Here is a 21,287-nt window from a genome sequence, read left to right on the forward strand (position 1 = left end):
TGCAAATAAACTTGAAATGAATTGAATTGAAATGAAATAAACCGCTCGGTTTGCAGAGGTCGCAGCTTCCGAGCAGGAGCGCCCAGTGATACAGATATCTCAGGACTTCGTTCCAAATCCTAACATTTCAGTCACAGTTTAAACTGAATGTTCTTTCAAAGTTTGCAGAACCGGCTCCATTTTCCTGCCTATATACTGGTTAGTATATCGACCGCATACCATTGAGAAATCTCGTTCTCGTCCTCAGTACCTCTTTTCTGCTCACCTAACAAAGACTACCCTCAGGATAAAGCTCGCCAAATTTCACTCCTTTCCTTTCTGAGCCACAGAGCCATAGTCTCTGTCAGAGACCTGACCGGTGAGACTTTCCCCTGCTTGGTAATTTGCACCCCTCTCCTCCCGTCCAGAAGCATCCATACTGGTCTACCTGTTACTGAGCGGATTGGCCGCAAGGGGTGTCTGCACTGGCTCTGGTCTAAAGTGGTCTAACGCATCTCTTCCGCACATCTACCCTCACCCCATCCGCCCACCACCCCACTCGGGATGAAGTTTTGTCCATACAAACGATCGGCCTGTTCACACAGAATAGAGCAAAGGCTCAGAACCGAGAGATCAATATCCGTTTGAAGGGAGCTGGTTGGTGTAACACTAGACGTCACCTCTCCCCCTTCCTCGCCATACTTCTATATAAACAGTGAGAGGGAGACGTGTAAAGGAGGAAGACGGTTAATGGAAGCGGGGTGGACCTGCAGGGGATCAAGCAGATCAGGGAGACGTGGAGAGGTGTTGGAGAAGGAGGAGATGACGAAGACGGCACGCAGCGCAGTGAACGGAGGGTTGCTAGAGTCAAGAAGTGTGGAAGAAGAATGCGGTGGCGGAAACGGAGAGGGCTGCAGAGGAAGTCTTGGCGGACGGTGACAAGGATGGTCGTCTGGGAAGGAGGGTTGATGAGGAACAGGAGGCCGAAATCTCAATGAACCAGAAACACCTTCTTCCCTTCCGCTAGCATTTTCTTGAACGTATGAGCACCACCTCCACATTTTTTGCGGCATTTTTTTAGCTTGTTGCATTTGACGGTAATTTTACATATTAGTGCCCCACTGATCCTTCAAAAGAACAAATCTCAGGTGGTCTGCGTCACAGATAATAAAACAGACCGTGAATCCGGTAGAGAAGATGCGATACTGGTGGACAGGACATTTGACACGCTGGCCTTCATCAGTCAGGACACTGAGTACGGGAGTTGGAGGTCACGTTGCAGTTGCAAATGACGTCGGTCGGGCCGCACATGGAGTATGGAGTTTAGTTCTGCTTGCCTTGCTCTGAGAAAAATCTCAACGAACTGGAAAGATTACAGAGGGAGAATTCCGAAGTTTCTGCCAGGATTTTAGGAGCTGAGTTATGGTGCAGTCGGAAATTTTCAGGCTTTATTTTGTGACCATGTAGAGCTGTACAAAACTACAAGGGGCACAGATAAGGCGAATACATGCACTCTTATTCCACAGGACTGGGGTATCGAGAACATTGACGCGCATGATTGAGGTGAGAGTAGCTGAAGACAGAAGCGGGAGAGCCAGTTGAGTTCGATAAAAGGGAAAGAGAGGGATTGGGAGAGTGTGTAGAGGGGGAATAGAGAATCGAGAGAGAGACAGGGATAGAAGAGGAAGAGTTCGGGGAAAGGGAGGCGAGATGCGGGAGGGAGAAAATGCGAATGAAATGGAAGAGGCGGGAGTGGAGAGGGATGAGAGAGAGTGTTTAGAGGAACGAAGGTGAAGAGTGGGCGAGACGGTGGGTAAGATTGCGATAGAGGGAAAGATAATAAGGCAAGGGTGAGGGGCAGAGCTGATGATGTAATGTGAGTCGGTGAGATAAAGACGGTTTTGCCACTTGTTTAAGTCGACCCTATTGACTGTTGACAGAGATCCTGGATCTTTTCAGAAAGATCTGAGCACAGAAGCTTCGACTTCTCGCAGATGAAGCAACGCTTATCCTCACTGCAATGTTCAAAGTCAGGGTACCATCCACATTCAATGCATTCGAAGACTCCAGCCTTCATTTGGAACACGATATTCGAGGCCACTCTCCTATCAAGAAGGGGTAAGCAATATCAGCGTACCTTCAGCAGGCAGCCGTGTGTTAGTCCCCAAAATCACTGACGCCCACTCTCGCCAACGACCTGCGGCACCCCAAAATTTCCCACAATCCCACTTTCCCAGCACAGCCCTGTGTCAGTATCCAGAATTTTCACAATGGTCCACTTTCTCCCTGCAGCCCTTTGTCAGTCCCCAAAATATTCCCACAGCGTCAGTCTCTCCCAAGGCCCCATGTCAGTCCTCAAAATGCTGCCACATCTTCAATGTCTCCCCACAGGCCTGTGTTTTCTGCCTAAGTACTCAGACTCACCACTCCCACCACACAGATCAGTGTCAGTCCAAACTACACTGCCTGACTCTCTCCCACAACCTGGGTCAGTTCCCAAAAGAGCTCTGCAGCTCCAGTCTCTCCCCACAGTCCCGTGTTAGTCCCCAAAATACGTGTACATCCCACTTTCACTCCAAGACCCCGCGCGAGTCCCCACGATAAACCCAATACCTAGCCTTCTCCCTAAAGATCTGTGTCAACCACCAAAACACTCCCACTTCGCACTCTCTTCCCACAGCCCATGTCAGTTCCCACATTAATTCAACTGCACACACTCTACCAACAGACTTTGTCAATCCCCAAACAAAGCCAATTGCACACGCTCTCCATACAGCCCTTATCAGTCCGCAAACTAATATCAATGCCCACTCCTTCTAGCAAACAGCGTCAGTCCCCAAACTAATCTCACTGCCCACTCCCCTCTCGCAGACTGTGTCAGTCCCCAAACTAATCTCACTGCCCACTCCCCTCTCGCAGTCTGTGTCAGTCCCCAAACTAATCTCACTGCCCACTCCCCTCTCGCAGACTGCGTCAGTCCCCAAACTAATCTCACTGCCCACTCCCCTCTCGCAGTCTGTGTCAGTCCCCAAACTAAACACATTGCCCACTCCCTTCACTCAGCCTGCACCGATCCCCGACTCACTCTTTTCTCAGAAACTTGCAATACCCCAAATCTCACCCATAGTTGCATTTTCCAATCCAGTATGAACTGCCTTGGTCGCGGACAGATTTCTCAACAAAATTCTGTGAAAATAAATTACTATCATTAAAGTTTGAATTTAAGGAGCGTCACGTTACGTCTGACAAAGGGAGAGCGCGAAGGGACGGTGTGGAAGGAACTCTGTATCTCACACCAGTAGAATGTGATGGCAAGATGCAGGGAGCCTCACTCTGTGTCTGAACCGGGGAGTGTGTAATGCGACGGTGTGGAGGGAGATTCACTCTGTGCCTGACCCCGGGAGTGTGTGATGGGACGGTGTGGTGGGAGATCACTCTGTGTCTGACACCGGGAGTGTGTGATGAGACGGTAAGGAAGGGAGATCACTCTGTGTCTGACCACGGGAGTGTGTGATGGGACGGTGTGGTGGGAGATCACTCTGTGTCTGACACCGGGAGTGTGTGATGAGATGGTATGGAAGGGAGACCACTCTGTGTCTGACCACGGGAGTGTGTGATGGGACGTACTGGAGAGAGACTCACTCTGTGTCTGAACCGGGGAGTGTGTGATGCGACGGTGTGGAGTGAGCTTCACTTTGTGTCTGATCAAGGGAGTGTGAGTTGGGACGGTGATGCTGGAGCCTAACTCTGACTCTGAGCCCCGGAGTGTGTGAGGAGACCGTATGGAGGGAGCTCTGTCTCTCTCTCTCTCTCTATCTATCTATATATATACTGCTCTTCAGTTCATCTGACAAATACCTCTTCCTGGCTTGAACTGATTTCAAGTAGATTCGATTTAGAGTTGCAGCAATGCAGATCGGCCTCAGTGTAGGATCTTTCAAACGTGGATATGTAATAAAGCCGGTCTTCATTTCTTTTTTTTAAAACTTTTTTTATTGCATTTTTAAATGGTTACAAAGTAAAGTATGAAAAAACAATGTATGTAACCCTTACCCCCTCCCCTTAACCCCTCCCCCCTAACTGCCCTATAGAAAAAAAAGAGAAAGAAAGAAAAAAAAAGAAAGAAAGACAGAATGCCTGGTTGTTGGAAGATCTCCACATGCTCCATGGAATTCGTAATAACTTTAATATGTATATTTATTTCTTTCCCCTAATAAGCAATTGTTTCATCTTCAGAGCATCTATATATTTAATCCTGTCTTTTGTAAATAAGGGCTCCAAATTTTCAGAAATGTTTCATATTTATCTCTTAAATTATAAGTATTTTTTTCTAATGGAATACAACCATAGATTTCTTTCTTCCAAGAGTCTATACTTAAATGTGTATCCGATTTCCAAGTAACTGCAATAGCTTTTTTGCCTACTGCCAGTGCAATTTTTATAAATTCTTTCTGATACTTATTTAGTTTGAGTTTCGGTTTTATCCCTTCAATATCACCTAGTAAAAATAATATTGGATTATGAGGAAATTGTGTTCCTGTAATTTGTTCCAGTAAAAGTCTTAAATTTGTCCAAAAAGGTTGAATTTTAGAGCAAGACCATGTCGAATGTAAAAAAGTACCAGTTTCCTGGTTACATCGGAAACACTGATCCGATAAATTTGGATTTATTTATTTTTTTTTTTTGTGGTGTAATATATAATTGATGTAGAAAATTATACTGCGCTAATCTTAACCGAAGATTTATTGTATTTGTCATACTATCAAGACACAGTCTTGACCAATTTGTTTTTTCAATTTTAATATTCAAATCACTTTCCCATTTTTGTCTTGACTTATGGACTCCTTGTTTATATACCTGTCTTTGAATCAAATTATACATACAAGATATAATTTTTTTATTATTTCCTTTTTGAATTAAAATTTCTATTTCATTAGATTTCGGCAATAACATTGTTTGACCTAATTTTTCTCTTAAATAAGCCCTTAATTGAAATAACAAAATGAAATGTTATTTGATATTTTATATTTATTCTTTAATTGATCAAATGACATTAATATACCTCCTTCAAAACAATTCCCTATATATCTAATCCCATTTTGAATCCAATTATATAAAAGTTGATTGTCCATTGTGAAAGGAATAAGTCTATTTTGAATTAAAGATCTCTTTGCTAATAAAGATTTTTTTGTCTCATCATCAACATTTATATTATTCCATAAATCAATCAAATGTTTTAATATAGGAGATTCTTTCTTTTCCCGTATCCATTTAGATTCCCATTTGTATATAAAATCTTCTGGTACGTTTTCTCCTATTTTATCTAATTCTATTCTAATCCATGCCGGTTTATCTTTCTCGAAAAAAGATGCAATAAATCTAAGTTGATTTGCTTTATAATAATTCCTAAAATTTGGAAGTTGTAATCCTCCTAGATCAAATTTCCATGTCAATTTTTCCAACGATATTCTTGACATCTTTCCTTTCCAGAGGAATTTCCTCACATATTTGTTTAACTCTTGAAAAAAATTCTGGGGTAATTGTATTGGTAATGATTGAAATAAATATTGTAATCTAGGGAATATATTCATTTTTATAGTATTTACTCTACCTACTAATGTTATTGGTAATGCCATCCATTTTTCAAGATCTTCCTGAATTTTTTTCAAAAGTGGTAAATAATTTAATTTGTATAAGATTTTATATCATTATCAACTCTTATACCTAAATATTTTATACCATTTGCTGGCCATCTAAATTGAGTTATTAATCGACATTGATTATAATCTCCTTTAGTAAGAGGTAAAATTTCACTTTTATCCCAATTTATTTTATAACCCGATATTTTCCCATATTCTTCTAGTCTATAAGATAATTTGCGTAGTGAATGTAATGGATGTGTTAAATAAAGTAGAACATCATCAGCAAATAAGTTAATCTTATATTCTTCCCGATTAACTCTGAAACCCTTAATATCTGGGTCCATTCTAATTAATTCAGCTAGTGGTTCTATTGCCAACACAAATAAAGCAGGTGATAGTGGGCAACCTTGCCTAGTTGATCTGGTTAACTGAAATGATGTTGAAATTTGACCATTTGTCACTACTTTAGCTTTGGGATTAGTATTTAAGGTTTTAATCCATTTTATAAATGATGTTCCTAGTCCATATTTTTCCAATACCCTAAATAAAAAATCCCATTCCAATCTATCAAATGCTTTTTCTGCATCTAAAGCAACTGCCACACTCATTTCCTCCCTCTTTTGTGCTAGATGGATTATACTAAATAACCGAGTTACATTATCTGCCGATTGTCTATTTTTGATAAATCCTGTTTGATCCATATGCACTAATTTTGGTGAGCATTTAGATAATCTATTAGATAAGATTTTTGCTGTTATTTTATAATCGGTGTTTAATAAATAAATAGGTCTATATGATGTTGGTTTTAAAAGGTCTCTATCTTTTTTTGTCAATACTATTAAAATAGCTGTTGAAAAAGATTCTGGAAGTTTATGCGTTCTTTCCGCTTGATATATTAACTCCATAAAAGGAGGAATTAATAAATCTTTAAACTTTTTTTATAAAATTCAGGTGGAAAACCATCTTCTCCTGGAGATTTATTACTTTGAAGTGATCCCAAAGCTTCTTCAACTTCCTTCAATGTAAAAGGCATACCTAATCCCTTCTGTTCTTCTGTATTTAATTTTGGAAGAGTTATTTGTGATAAAAATTCTTCTATCTTAACGTCATCATTCTTTGATTCTGATTGATACAACTCAGAATAAAAATTCTTAAAAGCCTCATTAATTTCTAGAGGTTTATATGTAATTTCATTCATTTTTGTTCGAATTGCATTTATTGTTTTAGAAATCTGATCTGTTTTTAACTGCCATGCAAGAAATTCACCTAGTTCATAATATCTCTGTTTGGTTCTCATAATTGCTTTTTCTGTTCAATATGTCTGGAGTGTATTATGTTTTGACTTCTTATGAATAAGTTGCCTTCGTTTTTCTTCTGTCATATTGCTTTGAGATTCTTTTTCTAATTTTATAATCTCTTTTTCCAATTGATCTATTTCTATCATATATTCCTTCTTAATTTTAGAAGTATAACTTATTATCTGGCCTCTCAAATATGCTATCATTGCTTCCCACAATAGAAATTTATCATCAACTGAATGTAAATTTGTATCTAAAAAGAACTGAATCTGCTTTTTCATAAAATCACAAAAATCTTGACGTTTTAGTAGAATTGAATTAAATCTCCATCTTTCAATTGATTCCTCTTTATCTATCATTATCATTGTCATTATTAAAGGAGAGTGATCAGACAATATTCTTGCTTTATATTCCACATTTTTCACTCTATCTTGAGTATTTGTTGATAATAGGAAAAAATTTATCCTTGAATATGTTTTATGTCTATTTGAATAAAATGAATAATCCCTTTCTTTTGGATTGATTCTTCTCCATATATCAATCAAATTTAAATCTTTCATCAATGATAGAGTTAATTTTGCTACTTTTGATTTTGTAATAGCCTTTGTTGATCTATCTAAAACTGGATCTAAACAAAATATTAAAATCTCCACCTATTAATATTTTATCATGTGCATTAGCCAAATTCAAAAAGACCTCCTATATAAATTTTACATCATTTTCATTTGGTGCATAAATATTCATAAGAGTCCATAGTTCTGAAAAAAATTGACAATGTATAATTAAATATCTTCCGGCCGAATCAATTAATATATTTTGTATTTTAATTGGTAAAATTTATTAACCAAAATTGCAACTCCTCTTGCCTTTGAGTTAAGTGAAACTGCAATAACATTTCCAACCCAGTCTCTTTTTAATTTCTGATGTTCTATATCCGTTAAATGAGTTTCTTGTAAGAAAGCTATATCTATTTTCATTTTTTTATTATATGTTAAAATTCTTTTTCTTTTTATTGGTCCATTAAGACCACTAACATTAAAACTTAAAAAAATCAATAAATTAGTAATTATTTTTATTTATGTCACTCCAATCTATAATAATACCTAATCTTTCAACTTTCATTGCATCCTGGGAAATCTTTTTAGAAGTCACCATGTTGCTATGTGTGTCCCCACCAATCATCCACGCAAAACAATAGAAGAAAAATAGAAAATAAAGAAAAAAAACAAAATACCCCCTTACTAATGTTGTGAAAGAAAAAAAACACAACATTACCCCCCTCTATTGTACGGGTCATGGCAATCGCCATGATTACACACGTGAATCCAGTAGTAACCGATTCAAAGCTCCGCAGCCCCCCGCAACATAAAAAGTATATATAAAAAAAACATACCATTCTCAATTAATATTTCTAAAATTTTACTTTTCTCCCTTATATCGTCCTTAAATGTCCATCAGTTCCATTTGCTTTCTCTGTCTTCGTCTTTAACCATTACATTTAGAAATCGCTACGTTTAATTAACGAAGAAATGGAAGTTTTTGTGCAAACACCTCCGCATCTTGATAATCAGAAAAAAATCTTTTTCCTTCCTCCAAAAAATTTATCAGTGTTGCTGGGTGATGCATTAAAAACTTATAACCTTTTTCACATAAAACCTTTTTAGCTGGATTAAATTCTTCCTTTCTCTTCAAAAGGTTATAACTTATATCAGGTTAAAAAAGAACTGGTTTCTCTGCTATCATCAACGGACCTTTTCTTCTTTTAGCACCCTGGGCAGCCGCCCTCAAAATCTTCTCTTTATCCTGGTATCTTAAACATCTTATCAAAATTGATCGCGGATTTTGATCATCTTGAGATCTTGGTCTTAAGGCTCTGTGCACCCTTTCAATCTCAATTAAAGTTTCTTCTCCCATTTCCAATTTCTCAGGAATCCACTTTTGAAAAAAAAATTATTGGGTCTTCTCCTTCGGTACCTTCTTTAAGTCCAACAATTTTAATATTGTTGCGTCTACTAAAATTTTCAAGCTTATAAATTTTTCCCACGAGTTGTTTTCTTTCTGATGTCCAGGCATCATTATCATCTTCCATCTTCTTCATTCTTCCATCCATTTCTTCCATTTTGACGTCCAAATCTGTAATTTTCTTTTCCATTTTTTCCTGTTTCTTTGTCATTTTATCAAACATAGCCTCCATATTTGTTATTGTTTTCTTTAATTACTTTTTGGTTACTTTTAATTACTTTTAATGCATTTAATTTATGCATTATTTGCCTCAAAATCTTTTTTGTATTTTCAGAGGAAATTTCATCTTCTTCTTCTTCTTCTTCTTCTTCTTCTTCTTCTTCTTCTTCTTCTTCTTCTTCTTCTTCTTCTTCTTCTTCTTCTTCTTCTTCTTCTTCTTCTTCTTCTTCTTCTTCTTCTTCTTCTTCTTCTTCTTCTTCTTCTTCTTCTTCTTCTTCTTCTTCTTCTTCTTCTTCTTCTTCTTCTCCATCTTCGTCTGATTTTTCCAGAGAGTCCGCCTCTCTCTCAGACTCGATTCACTGTCGGTTTCAGTCGTTGCTGGGTTTTGTAGTTCTGGTTGCTCTCTTTTGCGCATGCTCGTTCCTTTACGCTTGCGCAGTTCTCGTTGATCTTTTCCTTTAGAAATGGCCGATGCTGCCGCAGTCTCCTTTTCTGTTTCTGGTGTGTTGTACCTGAGTCCGCAGTTCTTCAGTAGAAGTAGGCCTTGATTCTGTTCCAACTTGAGCGGTCTTCACGGTAGCAGTTTTCTTCGTCCTCTGTTTATCAGGCATAGCTTAAAACAATCCAAAGTAATTGATAAGTAACCTTAAAAAAGTATTAATTACCTTTTCTTCACTTAAACATTAATTTATTAACTTTTTTACGGGAGGGCTGGGTTCCAGCGTCCCGATCCTACGTCATCACGTGACATCCCCCCCCCCCCCTCCCCGGTCTTCATTTCTGATCCAGTCCTTGGAACAAGCATGCTCTGGAATTCAGGAACAAGGAACAGTGATTCTCCCTCTGCCCGTCTGGGAGTCAGTCATTGAATCATTAACCCCTCCACACCGTCCCATCACACACTCCCGGGGCCAGACACAGAGTGAATCTCCCTCCACACCGTCCCATCACACAATCCCGGTGTCAGACGCAGAGGGAATCTCACTCCACACCGTCCCATCACTCACAACCGGTGTCAGAGACAAAGTGAACTTCCCTCCACACCGTCCCATCACACAATCCCGGGGTCAGACACAGAGTGAATCAACCTCCACACCGTCCCATCACACACTCCCGTGGTCAGACACAGAATGAATCTCCCTCCACCCCGTCCCATCACACACTACCGGTGTCCGACACAAAGTGAATTTCGCTCCATGCCGTCCCATCACACACTCCCGGGGTCAGACGCTGAGTGAATCTCCCTCCACACCGTCCCATCACACACTCCCGTGGTCAGACACAGAATGAATCTCCCTCCACCCCGTCCCATCACACACTACCGGTTTCAGACACAAAGCGAATTTCCCGCCACACCGTCCCATCAGAAACTACCGGGGTCAGACACAGACTGAATCTCCCTCCACACCGTCCCATCGCACACTCCCGGTGTGAGACACAGATTGAATCTCCCTCCACACCGTCCCATCACACAATCCCGAGGTCAGACACAGCGTGAATCTCGATCCATACCATCCCATCACACACTCCCTGGGCAGACACAGAGTAAATCTCCCTCCACACCATCCCATCACACAATCCCGGGGTCAGACGCGGAGTAAATCTCCCGCCACACCGTCCCATCACAAACTCCCGGGTCAGACACAGACTGAATCTCCCTCCACACCGTCCCATCGCACACTCCCGGTGTGAGACACAGATTGAATCTCCCTCCACACCGTCCCATCACACAATCCCGAGATCAGACACAGCGTGAATCTCGATCCATACCATCCCATCACACACTCCCTGGGCAGACACAGAGTAAATCTCCCTCCACACCGTCCCATCACACACTCCCGGGGTCAGACACAGAGTGAATCTCCCTCCACACCGTCCCATCACACACTCCCGGGTTCAGACACAGAGTGAATCTCCCTCCGAACCACCATGAGAGGCCTTGTTGAAAGCTTTTCAAATTCGACTAATACAATATCCACCCCGGGCTTCATCAATCAACCATTTTTCATAAACAATGTGATCAGGTTTGTAAACTATAATCTCACCCACACAAAGCCATTTTGCAAACCTCAAAAAAAATATGCCTTTACCGATGTGAGTTGAGTCTATGAGTAAGAATTAATGTAAAGACTAATGCACGAGTCAACCATTTACTGGACGTACAAAAAAGCTGGATGAGCTCAGCAGGGCCGGCAGCATCAGTTGAAAAAAACAGTCAATGTTTCTGGTCGAGAACCTTCGTCAGGTCTAAAGAATCAGGGGGCAGGGGCCCTATGAAGAAGATGGCGGAAAACCAATCAGAGGAAAGATCAAGGGGTGGGGAGGGGAAGCAGAGAGGGGTTAGGCAGGAGAGGAGAAGAAGGTATCTAAGGGGAAAGCACAATGGGTTGTTGACCACACCAGACCACCACACCAGCCTCCGGAACCAGCATATTATCCTACGCAACTTCCGCCACCTTCAACAGGACCCCACCACTAAGGACATCGTTCCCTCTCTACCCCTCTCTGCTTTTCGCAGGGATCGTTCGCACGCATCTATCCGAACTTCTCTTAAATATTGAAATCAAACTTGCATGCAACACTCATTCTGGCAGCTCGTTCCAACACTCTCACAACCGTCTGAGTGAAGAATTTTCCTTTCCTGTTCTCCTTAATCTTTCACCCATCATCCTTAACTCATGCCCTCTGGTTGTAGTACCTCCCAACCCCCATGGAAAAAGCCGACTTGCATTCACCCAATCACTGGGACTTCATCTGTGCAGGGGTGATCGATACCAAAGGGATGGTTTGCATCTTCACTAGAAAGGGGTGGTGGTCAGTATCCTGAGGTTCTGCGCTGACAAACGATCATCGCAATTGGCAAACAAGAGGAAATCTACAGCTGCTGGAAATTCGAGCAACAAACTCAAAATACTGGAGGAGCTTCGCAGGTCAGGCAGCATCTTTGGAAAAAAAAGTACTTCTTCTGTTAATGCTGTCTGGCCTGCTGAGTTCTTCAAGCAATTTGAGTGTGTAGACCATCGTACGTTATAGTCTGTAACTTCCTTTTGGAATTGAAGACAATTTGATGTGGCTGAACCGAGGCGAGATAGCCGATCCTTTGCTGAGAGCAAGGAAAACACAAGCTTCGATCGGTGTCAGCACCGTGCGAAAGCCAGTTGCAGGTGCTGAGGTTTGGGCAAGATTGAGTCTGTGTTTTACTTTAGTAGCAACGTTAGATCTGTGAAGGGAGCACTGGTCTGAACTGCCCAGAGAAATTACTCTTGCCAATGGAACTGTTTTGTACGCTGACATTAAATTTCTTATAATGGACTGCACGAATCCTAATCTCTGAAAAAACTTCACGAGAATGAGCGTGAAGTCTGTTATTGCAACTACGGGGTAATGGGATCAGATTTAGCTAACTGTACGGACAATAGCTATGTCACCAGTAATATCACAACTTCTGCTGATGGCAGTTACAGAGTCGGCTGGCAGGCTGAACAAACGCTGTCAAGGGGTTATTACAATTCGGCATATGTAGTACCAAATAAATACCATCTGCCAGCGTTGAAGGATAAGGGAGACTGAGCAACGTTACTGGATTGCAGTGTTCCTGTTCTGGGACCGTGGATAGACATGAAAAGCCAGAGAAAGTAGCACCTCCTAGTGGCCACATATTTTAATTCCGCGTCCCATTCCCATTCTGATATGTCTATCCACGACTCCTCTACTATCACGATGAAGCCACACTCAGTTTAGAGGAACAACACCGCATATTCCGTCTGGGTAGCCTCCAACCTGATGGAATGAACATTGATTTTTTTCTAACCCGTTAATAACCTTCCTCCCTTTCTTAGCCCATCCCTGATCGATTTATTCCCCACCCTCCCTTTTTACGGAGACACTAATCTTACCTCCACTAATGTCCACCTTTAAGTACTCACCTTGGCATTTTAAAGTTGCTCCTTGTCATATTTGATACTTGCACGCTGGGTAAGTGAATCTGCTTGTCTACTCCTCTCTTAGATTTATAAACTTCTACCATTTCACCTGTCAGCCTCCTTCACTTCGTGGAAAACAGTCCAAGTCAGTATGATCTTTCCTTGAAACTGAATCCCGCGGTCCAGGTAACATTCCTGTGAATCGTTTTTGCATCGTTTCAGCTTAACCACATCCTTCCTCTCGTGGTGACCAGAACTGCACAGGGTACTCCTGGTGTGGTTTCATTATTGATTTGTACAACTGTAATATGATATCCCAGCTCCTCCCAAAGCCTTTTGCCGATGAAGGCAAGCATGACGTGCACCTTCTTCACAACCTTGTCTACCTGTGTTGGCACCTTCATGAAATTATGTACCTGTACCCCAAGTCTTTCTTTTCGTCAACAATCCTCAGGAACCTATTTTTCTCTGTCTGTGTCATAACCTGCTTTAACTTTCCAAAATCCATCATTGTGCATTTGTCTGACACTGTAACAAAACCTCTCTATTTCTCTACAGCAATAAATATCAATGAACCATTCACCTCTGAACCTTGGTCATATATGTTTTTATGAACCACTCACTACACCCATCTCTACTTTGTTGTGCAGGAGAACACATTGACGCCTCTCTATTTCTCTCATTGACAATTTATCTCTACATAAATAATTGTCTGACTTTTGATTCCTCCTGCTTCTCTGCATGCCATCACACTTTACCACATTAAGCTTCATTTACCAAGTATTCTTCTCACCAGCTTCCCCCTGTCTTGTTGGAGAGACCAAATGTTCAATCACAACATGTCCCCTCATCACGTTCCCCATCATTGGCACCGTGGATTCCGCACATTCTGCCTTTCCATCGGGTCATTAATATCAATAAGTCATTGATGATCCAGAACTGGTCCCTGGAAAACTCCACCAATTATATCCTCCTTACACGTTATTCTGTCTCAGTATGATAACCTGACTTCAATCAATATTAACACACTTCCTTCCCAGCACAGAGCTCTTGTCTTGTGCACTTGCCTTACATGTGGTAAATGCTCCAGAAAGTACTAAGACACACTTCTCCAACTTCCCCTATAAAGTCTCAAAACTCTGGTATCACACAGAATGCTGGTGGAATGCAACAGGCGAGGCAGCATCTATAGGGAGAAGGGCTGTCGACGTTTCGGGCCGAGACCCTTCGTCAGGACTAACTGAACGGAAAGATAGTAAGAGATTTGAAAGTGGGGGGGAATGCAAAATGTCAGGAGAAGACCGGAGGGGGTGGGGTGAAGCTGAGAGCCAGAGAGGTGATTGGTAAAAGGGTTACAGAGCTCGAGAAGGGAAAGGATCATGGGACGGGATGCCGAGTGAGAAGGAAAAGGGGAGGGGAGCACCAGAGGGAGATGGAGAACAGGCAGAGTGATGCGCAGAGAGAGAAAGAAAAAAATAAAGGGAGAAAGGGGAAAAAAACTAAATATGTCAGGGATGGGGTAAGAAGGTGCATTAACGGAAGTTAGAGAAGTCAATGTTCATGCCATCAGGTTGGAGGCTAACCAGCTGGTATATAAGGTGTTATTCCTCCAACCTGAGTGTTGGGTGAAGGGTCTCGGCCCGAAACGTCGACAGTGCTTCTCCTTATAGATGCTGCCTGGCCTGCTGTGTTCCACCGGCATTTTCTGTGTGTTGTTTTAATATTCAGTAACCCAGGTTACAGGGTCCAAGACCAGGTTCCAGATGGACAGGGTGGTGAAGAGGGGTTTGGAACACTGTCCTTCAGTCAGGGCACCGAATATAGAAGCTGGGAAGAAATGGTGCAGATGTACACCACGTTGGTTTCGCCGTATTTTGCAAATAGAGTTTAGTTTAGGTCGCCCTGCTGTATGATAGACACCATTCCGCTGGAAAGAGTGCAGAGGAGATTTACTGGGATGTGACTGGATCTCAAAGGACTGAATTGTGAAAGGTGTTTTGGACAATTTTCCACGGAATGTCAGAGAATGAGTGCTGGTATTGCAGAGGTGTATTGCAGTGTGGGTCGAATAAAACAGTCTTTCTGCCAGTGTTGGGGAATCGGGAACCGGAAGGCATTGGTTTAAGAGGAGATCTAATAGGAACCTGAAGGACAACATTTCCAAGCACAGGCTGGTCAGCAAATGGAATGAGCTACCGGGGGAGTGGTTGAATCAGGTACATTGAAGCAGTACTCGGACAGGCTAATGGGAAGGAAAGGTTTTGAAGGATATGGGTCAAAAGGTGGGAAATGGGAAAAGGACGGAGGATAACATTGTTCATAATATCGTGGTGAGGCGGTTACAGACCAGAAGCTCAGATGGGAATTTTGGTCAGTGTGGACCATTTGAGCTGAAGACTTGTTTCTGTGCTGTGTGAATCTGGCTGTAAACCCTCTTGGTTTAGTTCAATGACATTAAACTTTTCTAAATGACTTGTCATTTCTTCACAGGTTATAGACTCCAGTACAGTTACCTACTTTGTTTTCCTTTCTCTTCCACCCTTCAGCAATGGTTTTCAGCTCCACTGGGACCTTTCTGTAACAGTGATTTTTGACAGATTCCAATGTCTCTACTTTCTCTCCAGCCTTCCTGTGAAACCGTCTGGTGCAGGTCGTTGGGAACTGGATATTTTTGCTTTTAGTCCCATTAGTTTATCACCCCTGATGGTGATTGCTACACATTATGGCACAGCATTGAAATGTCACCGTTAGATATCTGTAGGATGTTTGCTGTGTCCCCACTGAAAACACCAATGGAAATTATTGAGTTAACTAATCTGTTTTTTCCTTGATATTTTTATCTTTTGTCGCATCATGAGTTACAGGAAAAATCCCGACTGTTTTGTCCACCCTGTCATTGCCTCTTTGTTTGTTCTCTGATTTAATATTTACCTTGAACTCTTTTAACCACAGACTGTTGTTTGCTCTCTGTGATTACTCTGTCTGATCGGGATAAATGTCGGCTCTAACGAACCTTCTCCTTAAACATCTGCCACTGCTCATATTCAGGATCCTTCACCGCAAGAACTCTCTGTAATACCACCTCATTACACAGATTACAACTGAAATGGCATGTTCCTGGGTAAATAAACTACTGTATGAAACTGTCTCTGACCATTCCACAAATTCCTCTTCCAATGTACCAGTTTGATTATTTTAATCAATAAACAAACAGAAGCAAACACACAGAGAATGTTGGAGGAACTCAGCAACCAGTCGACAGCTCGGGCTGGGAACCATCATTCTGATTAAAGAGAAAGAGACAAAAGCCAGAATTAGGTGATGGGGGAGGAGTAGAAGGACAAGTGAGTGCGGGAGGGGTCTGGTTTCTGGAGGAACGATTATGTGAAGAGCTGTGACAGGCAGAAAAGGCAAAGAGATGAAGAGAAAGGAATCTAACAGGAGAGACGCAGGACCACGGGATTACACAAAAGAGATGGAGAGCCAGACAGAATTGATGAGGAGGTCATGGCGGTGCGTGAGGGGAAGTGAAGGAGTAAATAGCCACCAGAATGGGGTGGGGGGATCCGAAGGAACGTTGAGGTAGAGTGGGGGGAAGAAGCACAGGATATTCATCTCTTGAATTTGAAGAAATCAATGTTCATGCCGTCGAGGTTGGAGGCTACACAATCGGAATAAGAGGTGTTGTTCATTCAACCTATACTTGGCCTCATCGCAGCAGGAGAGGAGGCCATAGTCAGACATGCTGTTGATGGCCCTTCGCTGGTCAGGTTCGACCATGGATATTGTACCTTCGCGGATGAAAGTCAATATGCAAGTCAGGGTAGTACGATACATAAAGCAAGCTGTTGCCCATGCAGGGGTGAATGCTCTCCACGCAGCTGATGAATCCAGAGCAATGGTCAAGACCGATGCAGTCAGGCACCAGAGGTGTCGCAGAATTAGGGGTGTGCCTCGAAGTAGGGATGACCGTCTCTAACGACATTTGAAATATTTCTGTCACAGCCCTAGCTGTATCTACACTAACTTCCCTCAAGGTCCTAGGGGAAATCCTGTTAGGACCCGAAGGCTTTTGCCATTTCATATTCGTTAAAAGCGCCAGTACTTCCTCTTTTTTAGTCATCATAGTTTTCACAACTACCATACTTGTTTCCCTTATCTTACACGATAACATATCCTTCTCCTTATTGAATACCGAAGAAAATAAATTGTTCAAAATCGACCCCATCCACATATAGCTGTCCACTCTGATTCTCTAAGGGACCAATATTGATATAACTGTAGAAACCTTTAGGATTTATTTTCACCATACTTGCCAAAGCAACCTCGTATCTTCTTTTAGCTTTTCTATTTTCTTCCTTAAGATTTATTTACATTCTTTATATTCCTCAAACGCGTCACTTACACCATGCTGCCTATATTTATTATAGACCTTTCTCTTTTTCGAAATAATCTTCCAATGTCCCTTGAAAACCATGGCTCTCTCAAACATCTCACACTCTCTCAAACCCGGACTCCAGCACCATCAATACTGGTTCCAAAGACCATGGAATGGCCCCGCCGTCGATCTCGGCTGCCACAGCAACCCAGGGCATATTCAAAATCCGGACTCCAGCATCATCAATGCCAGTTCCAACGACCATGGACACCTTCAACGCGATTGCGCAGACCCCAACTGCGACTCCAGCATTGAACTCCAGGCCGGGTCTTCACGTGCTGCGGTTGTGACTCCTGTCTGACCTTCCCCAAGCACCACTCTGCAATCTCCTCTCCCTCAATCCAATCGTCAGCTCCTGGACCCTCAGAGGCTCCACCTTCCTCTCACCCTAATCCTCCGCTCTCCACCGACTTCACCAGCCTCTCCCCTGTGATCTCATCTCTCATCCGTGCCGGGTATTTACCATCCCCTCCGACATTCAACTCTCTGAGGCAGAGTGCTCTGTCCTCAGCAAAGACCTCATCTTTGTGCTCCTTCGCCCACACCTCAGCGAGTTCGGCGTACGCCATGATGCTGAACTTTTCTTCCGCCGGCTCCGTCTACGAGCCTAATTCTTCGGCAAGGACTCCCACCCCCACCCATGACCCGTCTTCAACCAAACTCCTCTTCATGGACACCCCGCTCTGGTCTTCTGCCTGCTCTGGATCTCTTTATTGCTAGCTGCTGACGGAACATCAACCATCTGGACTTCACCGCACCTTGTTCCACTTCCAACCTCACTTCTTCCGAACGCTCTGCTCTCCGATCCCTCTGCACCAACCCCAAACTCAGTATCAAACCCACTGATAAGGGGTCGCTGCTGTGGCCTAGTGTACTGACCTCTACATGGCCGAGGCACAGCGACAACTCACTGATACCTCCTCTTACTTACACCTCGATCATGACCCTACTAAGGAGCACCAGGCCACTGTCTCCCACACCATCACCAACCTTGTCAGCTCAGGGGAGCTCCTATCCCCTGACACCAATCTCATAGTTCCCACACCCCGTACTTCCCGTCTCAGCCTCCTGCACAAGATCCACAAATCCACATGCCTGTCCAGGTAGACCTATTGTCTCAGCTTGCTTCTGCCCGACCGGACTCATTTCTGCGTATCCTGACACTGTTTTATCCAACCTTGTTCAATCCCTTCCCACCTATGTTCGTGACACTTCTCATGTTCTGAATTTTTTCAGTGATTTTTAGTTCTATTGCCCCCCACTGCATTATTTTCGCCATAGACGTGCAGTCCCTATATACCTCCATCCCCCACCAAGAAGGTCTTAAAGCTCTCCGATTATTTTTGGATTCCAGACCAAACCAATTCCCATCTATCACCACTCACCTCCGTCTAGAGGAATTCGTTCTCACTCTCAATAATTTGTCCTTTGGCTCCTCCCACTTCCTCCATACCAAAGGTGCAGGCAGGGGCACCCGCATGGGTCCCATCTACGTCAGCCTTTCTGTTGGCTTTGTGGAGCAGTCCATGTTCCAAGCCTATACGAGTATCTGCCCCCCTCTTTTCCTTCGCTACATCGACGACTGCATTGGTGCTGCTTTCTGCACGCATGCTGAACACGTTGATTTCATTAACTTTCCCTCCAACTTCCATCCTGTTCTCAAATTTACCTGGTCCATTTCCGACACCTCCCTCCCCTTTCTTGATCTTCCTGTCTCCATCTCTGGAGACGGCTTATCTACACATATCTTCTATAAGCCGACTGAATCTCACAGTTACCTGGACTATTTGTATTCCCACCATGTCTCTTGCAAAAATGTCATCCCCTCTTCGCAATTCCTGCGTCTCCGCCGCATCTGCTCTCGGGATGAGGCTTTTCATTCCAGGACGAAGGAGATGTCTTCCTTTTTCTATATACCGTCTGGGCAGCATCCAACTTGATGGCATGAACATTGACTTCTCTAACTTTCGTTAATGCCCCTCGCCTTCTTACCCTAGCCCTGATTTAGTTATTCCCCCCCCCGCCACTTTCTGTTCTCTCTCTGTCCATCATGCTGCCTGTTCTCCATCTCACTCTGGTGTTCCTCTCCACCTTTCTTTCTCCCTAGGCCTCCCGTCCCATGTTCCTTTCCCTTCTCCAGCCCTGTATCCCTTTTGCCAATCAACTCTCTAGCTTTTTGCTTCAACCCACGCGCTCTGGTCTTTTCTTATATTTTTGCATTTCCCCCTCCACCTCCTATTTTCAAATCTCTATCTTTTCTTTCAGTTAGTCCTGACGAATGGTCTCGGCCCGAAACATCGACAATGCTTCTTTCTATACATGCTGCCTGGCCTGCTGCGTTCCACCTTCATTTTGTGTGTGTTTCTCGAATTAGCAGCATCTGCAGATTTCCTTGTGTTTACATTGATTTCTTACAATTTTAAAAGTAAGGTTGCTATTAATTGATACCAAATTATTCAAAGGAAAATGTTCATTCTTATGAAAATTTATTTTATGTCCTGAAAACTGGCAAAAACAGGAGAATGAAGGAAGTACGAAAGGTAATGAGGTCTTAACATTAAAAATATAAAGCAAAAGGTCATCGGCATAATGCAAAAGTTCTAAAGAAAGGGCATATTTGACACAGCTTTGTGGACCAAGGAGCCTGTATTGTGCTGTTGCAATTCTATGTTCTGTATGTTCCTATTCTACCTGTTTCCTCAACACTACATGCCCTTCCACGAATCTTTCTAACATATGAAACTTGGCAACACAACCATCTATTCTATCATATAAGTCATTATATACAGCAAAGAAAAGAAGTGATCCCAACACCGACCACTGTGGAACACCACTGGCCACTGGCAGGTAACTGGAAAAGGAGCATTTTATTCCCAATTGCTGCCTCTTACCAATCAGCCAATGACCTAACAATGTTAATAACATTCTAGTAATATCCTGGGCTCTTACTTTGGTAATCAGCCATCTGTGTGGTAACTTGTCAAAGGCCTTCCTAACGTCCAGATAAACAAAATCCGCTGCATCCCATTTATCTATCCTACTTGTATTCTCCTCAAAGAATTCCAACAGGAAGACGTGAATTATTCAAAGAGTAAATAAATAGACTAAGCTCAGAGATAGTGCTTAGCCGATGACGAATTATTTTGACACAACTAAAGCATCCATTTATCACTGACTGAAGAGTCGTGGAAGATTGAAGATTGTCACCATCCAGACTTTAGGTGATCCTAACCCTCTGTGCAATTCCCAATCTACAATACAAGGTCAGCAATATTCATTTGTTACTGAAAGCTTGGAGCCATAAAAATGTTATAAAATAAACATTTAACATTGAATCGGATAGAAAACCTAATTCATAAAGGTTTGGATACAGGAGGAAGTGGTTTATGATGAATGTTAAATTGTGCCAATGCTTAAAATAAGGGATAGCAAAAAATAAAGGCCTGAAAGAGGACCACAAGCTTTAGGTTTGGAGGCCATTGTGCCTCAATAACCCCGAGTTCTATGTTGTCTGGAGACAGGGGCTTCCGCTTTGGCTCTCGGCAGTATCAGCCGTACCAAATAGGTCAATAAGTAGAGGCCAGGCTAAGAGAGGTCCACGGGTCTGGGCGTTCAGCCAAGGAATAACAACTCTGACTGGTAAGACCAAACTGCTCCAGAAACAGCAATGAAGAATTATTCTAGATCTGAGTGTAATGCTTCTCCTCAGTCTCCACGTGGGATGTGTACTGGACTGCACTGAAACCCAAGAGGAATCTACTGACATGGTGAAGAAAGCCCTGACCACGGCCAGAGAAGGAAGACATTTATTTCTGCCCTAACTGTC

At 42.6% G+C, this 21,287-nt stretch overlaps 1 long non-coding RNA gene across 5 annotated transcripts in view; it reads right to left on the reverse strand.

Moving 5' to 3' along the window:
• Window positions 1–593: 593 nt before the first annotated feature.
• The window catches only part of LOC132386741 (uncharacterized), a 52,121-nt gene continuing 31,427 nt past the window's right edge, over window positions 594–21,287 (reverse strand). For all 5 annotated transcript variants that reach the window (XR_009509643.1, XR_009509644.1, XR_009509646.1 and 2 more), the window contains one exon: window positions 594–3,165. This is a non-coding gene — a long non-coding RNA (uncharacterized LOC132386741). The remainder of the gene's footprint in view (window positions 3,166–21,287) is intronic.

The sequence above is a fragment of the Hypanus sabinus genome, unplaced genomic scaffold (assembly GCF_030144855.1).
Source record: "Hypanus sabinus isolate sHypSab1 unplaced genomic scaffold, sHypSab1.hap1 scaffold_1288, whole genome shotgun sequence".
NCBI lineage: Eukaryota > Metazoa > Chordata > Chondrichthyes > Myliobatiformes > Dasyatidae > Hypanus > Hypanus sabinus.